The sequence below is a fragment of the Durio zibethinus genome, chromosome 17 (assembly GCF_047325235.1).
Source record: "Durio zibethinus cultivar Kanyao isolate XHJ-2024 chromosome 17, ASM4732523v1, whole genome shotgun sequence".
Classification (NCBI taxonomy): Eukaryota; Viridiplantae; Streptophyta; class Magnoliopsida; order Malvales; family Malvaceae; genus Durio; species Durio zibethinus.
Window position 1 is genome coordinate 21,282,719 of NC_143178.1, and position 8,833 is coordinate 21,291,551.

Below are 8,833 nucleotides of genomic sequence, written 5' to 3' on the forward strand. Positions count from 1 at the left end.
TCTCATGCTCAATATATTTTACTTAAACTAATATAAAATCGATATAAAAAATGCAATATAAAATCATGTCATAAGATGCATTTAACTAGAGATAGAAGTGCTAGCCTTGAATTGATAAACCATTTTGAAATGACAAAACTAAAATTTGATAAAATTGAATTAAAATTATTTGAACTTAATTCGAACACTTTGTCAGCTTTTAATCCAGAAAAAAATATGTTCAAATTCATCTGGCATAGTTTAAAAATAAAATTGGACAAAGTAGCATAGAAGAAATCGATCCCCCATCAAAGGGATCAATTGATTTTTTGGCCAAAAAGGATTTTCATGCAAATTTCATGAAAACCAATTGATCCCCTTCTTGTATGAATCGATTGGTTGAAGGGTTTTAAAAACAAGATCAATCCCTTCACGAAAGGGTCGATTGGTTTTTTACACAGATTGAAATTTTGGTTTCAAACTTTGAAAAAGGATCAATCACCTGAAAATGGATCGATTCATAGCATGTATGGATCGATTGGTTGTGGTTTTTCACACATGAATTTGTTCAAATTTTAACTAACCTAATCAATCCCCCCAAAGAGGATCTATCCCTTTGTGCCCTATTGCTTGCAACAGTTATTTTTGTTTAAAATTTTGAAGAGGTTCTAAACAATTAATGTAAGTAACGGCTGTCTTCCACTCTTAACATATAAACGAAGGTCTGCCACCATATTTAGAGCAACTTAGAGCCAAGAAAACTTATTACTTCCATCTACCTTCTTCACCAAACATTAAAGAGCACCTTAATGTGAAAAAAGTGCAAAAATTTTGGTTGCATCGATTTTTTCTTGATATTCTTCTTAATCTTGATTTGTACTTCGAATTAGCAAACACCCAAACTTAGAGAGGTAGAGGTTCTTTGATTTTGCAAACACTTCAAAAACTTGTATTGTGGGGTTGTGAGCTTAAGGGGGAGGATAACCCTTAAGAGATTGTGTTGTTGATTGTATAGAGCTTTGAAGAGTTAAGTTGTAACTTTCAACACATAGTGGATTGAACTCTTTGGCTAGTGAGGCTAAGAGAGAGGACATAAGTGCTTAAAAGAAAGACTAAACCTTTATAAATTTTAGTGTTTGATTTTTTATATCTATTTCTTGCTTTTAAGATTATTAGTACTCATATTAGTTGTATTTATTTGCTTAGAAAAACTTATTTATGAATTTTGTGCTTGTTGGTATTGAATTTTGAAAATTTTATTATCAACCAATTCACCTCTCCTCTTGGTTTAATTCAAGTCTTTAAGCTAATAAGAGGTTATCTCAGAGATTACCTCACTCACTAATTATAATCGATCAAAAGCTTTAGCATGTCATGATCTGATATTTGGCCATTCAATGGATGTTAAGGTACGAAGGAATGTAGTAGCCTTCTGAGTATAACCTGAATATAAAAGCTTTTGGTATATAGAAAAACAAGGCTAAAACAATAAGAGAACCTAATAAGGTGGTAGATGACATGATAAGGAATGATAACATAAAGCAGTGAATTGCATTGCAACCGTCTATTCTTTTCCATTGATGCCTCTATATCATAAATATAGGCATTCACTCTTGTCATAATGTATAATTCCATGGATTTATAGCTAGACACAACCTAAGGAGTTACCACCAATCTTTTTTGTATAAGTGTAATTGGTCACTTAGGTGAATATATCCTCTTAAAGCTTAACTGAAGGTCCCCAAAAGAATAGATTTTGGTCAACATTTCAAAACTAAGTTTAGAATTTAGTTACATATGAAGAAGGTTATAGCACCCACAAATGCCAATCCATAGGACAATACCATTTATCTTAAATTATCCTAAGTGTCTATGGTTTTAATGGTTTTTCATTAAATTTTACCATTAAATATTAGAAATAACTATTAAGATTTCTCCATCGATTTGGTAGAATACTTAAAAATACTTTCTCACTTTAAGAGTATTAAAAAATCCTATTTCTCACTTGGCTCGGCTATAGCGCTGGCTCGACTATAGAGATGATAAATGGATGAAGTGGCTAGACTAAAGCTTGACTTAGCTTCTTCACCACTCAACAATAGGCAAATAGATTGGGTCACAAGTTCAGATTGCACACGAGTGTGGGTCAAGCAAAAAGAACATGTGGACCCTATGAAAAATTAAATGCCAACATGACGTTATTTGACAGATGTTTTAAAGCCCTACAAAATCCTATTTCCCTTAGATTTTTTCTTCTTATCTCTCCTTTTACAACTTCTTTCTTTAGGCGATTCTCAACCATCGATTTCTACAAAGCTTGGCTTAAAAGTTCACCTATTTCTGAAAAAGCCTATCAGATTCTGGAAACGATGCCAAAAACTGTTGAAATCACTAAAATAATCGTTGGATAATGCAAGCTTTTGTTAAAAAATTTAAACGGATACTAAAAATTCTCAAAATATTCTAGAAATTTGCCAAAACCTCAAAAATTCCCAAATCAAACTTTTTCCTTTTAGAATCATCCAGCAATGCCAAATCTAACTTTCACAATCCAAAAAAAAAAAAAACCTCAAAATTACTTTTTTGCCAAAAACTTCTCTTAATTTTTTTGTTGCCTTTGTGCTTCCTTTATTTTTTACTATGTATAATTTATGTGTCCTATTTTCCTCTAATTGTTGTCTCTTTATAAAGAAGAGTCCAAATCCAATCAATGTTCAATTCAAATTTGGATTTTTTTGAAAACTAAAAGTTTTATCTTATCCTAAGAAAAATCATTTTTATCTCAAAAAATTCCTTAATTAAATCTAAAAATAACCTGAATTATCATAAAAAATTCAATCACCCTATCACTAGTTACTCCCGTCCAATCTCATCTCAACCCTTCGATTTTGTCTTTATTATTTAAAAAAAAAAAGCCTAATCAAATAACCTAAAAATTAAATATACATTAATAAACTCAAAGATAAATTAGTAAAAATTAGAAAAATAAAATAATAAAAATAAATAATAATTGAATAATCAATATTAGATATATACAAATGAATAAAGATAAAATATAAAATTAAATTAAAAAAATAAACAAATAAATATAAATAGATATATAAAAATAAAAATAAAATGGGTAATTGGGCTTAGATTAATTTAGGGCCGACCGATTTGGCTTAGTTAGTTTGGGTCAGTTTAGGCCTAATTGGTTTTGGTTTGGACCAAATATGGTATCTAGAGCTGCCCTTCTTTTTCCATTTTCTATACAATAGAAATTATGCAAAGACATAAGCAACCTATTACGTCCGGGTCCAGAATATTCACTTTTTTTTCTTTTTAATGAGCTTTTCAAAACCAGGGCACACAATTTTAAAAATAAAGGCTCTTTTTTTATAAAAGCACTCGACTTTAAAAATAAAAGGCTCTTTCATAATAGAGGCATATGACTTTCAAAATAAAGGCTCATCCATAATAGAGGCACATAACTTTAAAAATAAAAGTTCATCTTCAATAAAGGCATACGACTTTAAAAATAAATGTAACACATGAAGGTTTTGACGATCATACTCAGAGGTCTTATAGATTGCATCCAAGAAAACTAAAAGATTATGCCCATAGGTCTTACAAATCATTCTTAATATTGATAATGCTCCTTTGAATAAAGGCTCCACAACTTTAAAATTTTGAAAAATGTTTCTTGACCATGACTGATTTCTTAAAAATCTTTTTTTCAAGGATTAGAATCTTACCTTAGAGGTTTCTTCTCAAATAGAAATTAAAATTCCTTTATTGGAAAGTCTTTATATTTATCTTCTCCACCAAGATTTTACAAAAACCTTGTTTCCTAGAGTCATGCACTAGACATTCTTAAATACAATGCATGCTATGCAAATATTAATTAATATCCTTTCAATTGTGGTACATAGATTCTCAAGCCTCTTTCTTTTGGATTTCAAGCTCTTCAATTCTGGGGTAATAAAGCAAAACTTACCTTGTTCTCCATCATTTCTCTCATTCAATGTTAGCTCCCATATCCCATTTTTTTTATTTATTTTAATTCCCAAATTCAATGTCCTTACTAGGGTCTGAGCATTTCATCTTAGCCTTTTATCACTTTCAACTTTCCTAAAATAATGTAAAATCTTTCATGCCATTATTCATTTATTAATTATTATTTCAATTGTAAAATGTAAAATACAATCACACATTTTTCCCATTACAAGGTATTTAAAAGAAAAGCCAAGGGATGAATTGAGAATAAATGGGACATAATCATTAAAAGAGAGACATAAGGAATAAATGAGATATTTCTTATTTAAAAAGAATACTAGAACAATTTTGGCCATTAAACAATATAAAAGGGAAAAAGTTACAAAAATGGGTTATTAGGATAACAACACCCAAAATGAACAATTAGATAATCATGATAACACATCTTGAAATCTTTTTCAAAAACTCAACCACTTTATACACTTAACAACTTAGAGAGCTCATTGGAACATGCTAGCCTTCATGTTGTTGAATTCCCAAATTAAAAGTTGTATCTTTCTCATTTAAGCTATTTTTTTAGGTTTTCAACTTAGAAAAACCTCATTTTGACTCAAATCGCCCTTTGGGTTTTCAATTCAAGTCTTTTTTTTTTCATTTTTTTCTTTGCTTCTTTTGTTTAAGCATAGTATTTTTTTCACAGCATCAAAATTTATAAGATTGGGTAAATTATCTCAATCCATCTCTATTAATATTAACATTCCACCTAAAAAAGCTTTTTTTTTATAACATATGGCTCTTCCTAATTCGAAGTCTACTTTCTTCTATTATCATGCTGATTTGAGAGAATTCTTTTCAAAACTAACTCCCATTCTTGAAAACGATGAGGTCAAACTTTTTTATCATGAGCTCTCATCATCTTTCTTTAATAGAGCTGACCATGGCATAGCGTTATCAAACTCTCTTCTTCAATAAAATTCGACTGCTCATAACGCTCTTAAATCCATTCAGCCTCTTCCAATCTAACTTCCCTTATGACTTTTATGGATAGGGTTTTTACTTTTATTGATAATACAACTTACAGCCTATAAACTAAAGAAAATGTGGTTACCCCAGTAGAGGTACATACTCATGTCTGAGACAAGCAGAGCAAATGGTAATTTCACATATTAGTCATCTTCTCAAGAATCTTTTTTATATTTTTGTTTTTCATTTCAACTACCTCATTCATCTTCGAACAGTAAGGCATTAAATTATGATGTTTGATCTTAAATTGGGCACATATTTTCTTAATCATCTCACTATTCAAATTTTTGACATTATTTGAAATGATTCTTTTTGGAAGTTCATATTTATAAATGATCTCTCTCTTTATGAACTTACAGACTATAGATTGTGTCGCACTTTCATATAAGGTTACTTTCACCCATTTTGTAAAGTAGTCTATCATTATGAAAATGAATCTATGCTCATTTAAGGCTTTTAGGATAATAGGACCAATAACATCTATGCCTTACATAAAAAATGGTCAAGGTGGTGCTAAATATGTAAAGTAGTACGCGGAGCATACATCTTATCAACATAGATCTGACATTTATGACATTTTTGAACATAGTCAATGCAATCACTCTCTATTGTCAACCAATAATATCCTACCCTTATAATTTATATTGCCATCATATGTCATTGCATGTACCCCATATACCCCATCACATACCTCCTCAAGGATTTTCTTTACCTCATCATATTTACACATCTTAGTAGCAACTGATCCCAACTCTTTTCATATAAAATGTAACCATCTAGGAAAAAACCCTTAGCTAATCTCTTGATGACCATTTTATCATTTTCAGTTGCTTAGTCTGGGTATTGTTGATTCTTAATGTACTGTAAGATATCATAATACCATGGTTTCCCTTTATCTTCTTCTTTCATGTTAGAACAATGAGTTGGCACATCATTAACCTCTAATTTGATTTGTTGAATATTAGTGTTATCATTAATTTGGATTATTACAACTAAAATAACCAAGGCATCAGTAATTTGATTCTCTTTATGAGGTAAATACTCAAACTGGATATCTTCAAACTATTTGATCAACTCTAAGATATACTTATGATATGGGATAAGTTTTGAATCTCTCATTTTTCATTCTCTTTTCAACTGGTATATAATTAGAGTTAAGTCCCCAAATACCTTTAATACTTTAATTTTTCTATTTATACCAACTTGTAAACTCATGACATAAGCCTTATATTCAATGATATTATTAGTGCAATTAAAATTCAATCTCATCGTTATGGGATAATAACATTCTTTAAAAGATATCAAAATTGCCCCAATCTCATGCCCTAAGGCATTAGCAGCTCCATCAAAGTATATTCTCTAAGACTTTCATCATGCACTTCCTCTTAAGTTGGGAAACAACCATCAAATCTTTATCAAGAAAGTCAAGTCCTATTGGTTCATAGTTCTTAGTAGCACGATCTTCAAGGAACTTAGTTATAGCATTTCATTTGATTGTCTTTTGGCTCACATATATGATATCATATTTTGAAAGTATCACTTGCCATCTAGTAATCTTTCCAAACAATAAAAGCTTCTCAAAGATATACTTAATTGGATCCAATTTTGTCATAAGCCAAGTGGTATGATAAAGCATATACTATCTGAGTCTTTTGGTTAACCAAGTTAATACACAACACATCTTTTCTAAAAAAGATTTGATAAGTACTACTTAATTTATTACCCCAGCATACATCTATCAATTTCTCGTAAACTTCAGATACAAGATTAAAGGTTTTCTTGAAACAAATGGTACCAACATTAGAGGATTTGATAAGTAATGCTTAACTTTATCAAAAGCCACTTAGCATTCCTCGTTCTATTCACCAGGGTTATTTTTATAAAAAAGTTTAAATATAGGATCACACTTGTATATAAGTTGAAAAATAAACTGAGAAATGTAATTCAATCTATCCAGAAAAGCTCAAACTTCTTTCGATGTGCTTGAAGGTGACAAATTCTAAATAGCTTGTATCTTATCTAAGTCAACTTTAATCCCTCTATCACTGACCACGACGCTGAGCAACTTCCATGACTTTACCTTAAATGTACATTTGGTAGGGTTCAACTTAAGTTAGAATTTTTTTAACCTCTCAAACAACTTTCTGAGGTTGGTAACATAATCTTCTCCTTCACAAAATTTCGTGATCATATCATCTATGTACATTTCAATTTTCTTATGCATCATGTTATGCAAAATTGTCACCATGGCTCTCTAATAAGTTATCTTAGCATTCTTTAAATCAAAAGGCATAACTTTGTAGCAGAAGGTACCCTATATGGTTACGAAAATGATTTTTTTATGTCATTTTGAGTCATTTTTATCTGATTATACCTTGAGAACCCATCCATAAAAGAAAACATAAAATGCCTAGCCATATTATCCACCAGTGTGTCAATATGAGGTAAAAAAAAGTTATCATTTAGGCCTGGTCTATTCAAGTCACAATAATCCACACACATTCGTACCTTTTCATTTTTTTTCAAGATAAGTAATATGTTGGCTAGCCATTCTGGATACTTGGCCACTTGCAAGAAACCTGTGTCAAACTGATTTTTCACCTCTTTTTTAATCTTTAGCAACATTTCAAGCTTCATTCACCTCAACTTCTGTTGGATTGATTTACATTCTAGTTTTAAGGATAATCTATATCCCACTATTTGTGCACTAAGTCTAAGCATATCTTGATAAGATTAAGCAAATACATCTAAAAATTTTTGGAGCAAATTTTTCAACCTTTGCTTGTCTACCAATGAAAATGATGTGCTAACCTTAAACTCTCTCATGTTCTTCTCATTTTCCAAGTTTACCAATTCAATTATTTTTTCATGAGGCTCAATTGGTTTATTTTCTTGCTCAATTAATCTCATTAGGTTCAAGGCAGTGCATATTCCTCATAATCATCTTTGTTATAAGTTTATTAACATTAATCAAAATTTCAAATTAAACCCTTGATCATTATCATGATTATTTTCATGTTCATTTAAGAACCTAAAATTGAATTAAATTAAAAATGTTAGCAAGATATGTTGATTTGATGAAAATGAAAAATGAAAGTAATAGAAAAAATAGATGAAAAATACATTTTTTCCTTTTTTTATTGAAATAATAAAAATAAATGGCTCATACATAATAGGTCATCCCAATGCTTTTGGGCATAGGTAATTGAAATGTACAATTACATTGAAAAAGTCTCAAAGATAACAAGTATCTCGATGGCACTCCAATTGTTTAACTCATAGCCTACTGGACAAAAGCAAATCCACACTTCATGTTCATGCCTTTTTCATCTTCAATTACCTAGATGGATAATTCAGTGAATGTCTCATCCATGCTCAATTTTGGCTCCTCTTCAAAATCTTAATCTGAATATAGATACATGAACCCTCCAGACATAAAGGTATCAAAAAGATGTGGAATGACCATCGGCATAGTTTTTTATTCATAACCTTTGAGCCTTGTCATCTTTTTTTTTCTTTCTGTTCATTTGCCTCCTTATTTCCTAGCCCTTTGCATCATAGCCTAAGCCTAGCCTCTCACTATTATCAACTATCATCAGAAGCTCTCTTATTCTTTATAAATTTTTATCTAATCCCACTCTAGAATACCAACCTTTGTTGATAATCTGATTCACGACTATCTTTAAGAAATAAAATTGGTTTTTAGATCATTCACCAACAGAATTGACAAGCTTAAAGGATTAATAAGAGTATTCTAATGCCTTATCAATAACCTCTACATATGGGATATTCATGGGCTAGGTCACTAGCATATCCTCTTCTTCAAACACTACCACTAATTGGCCTTTTACATTAA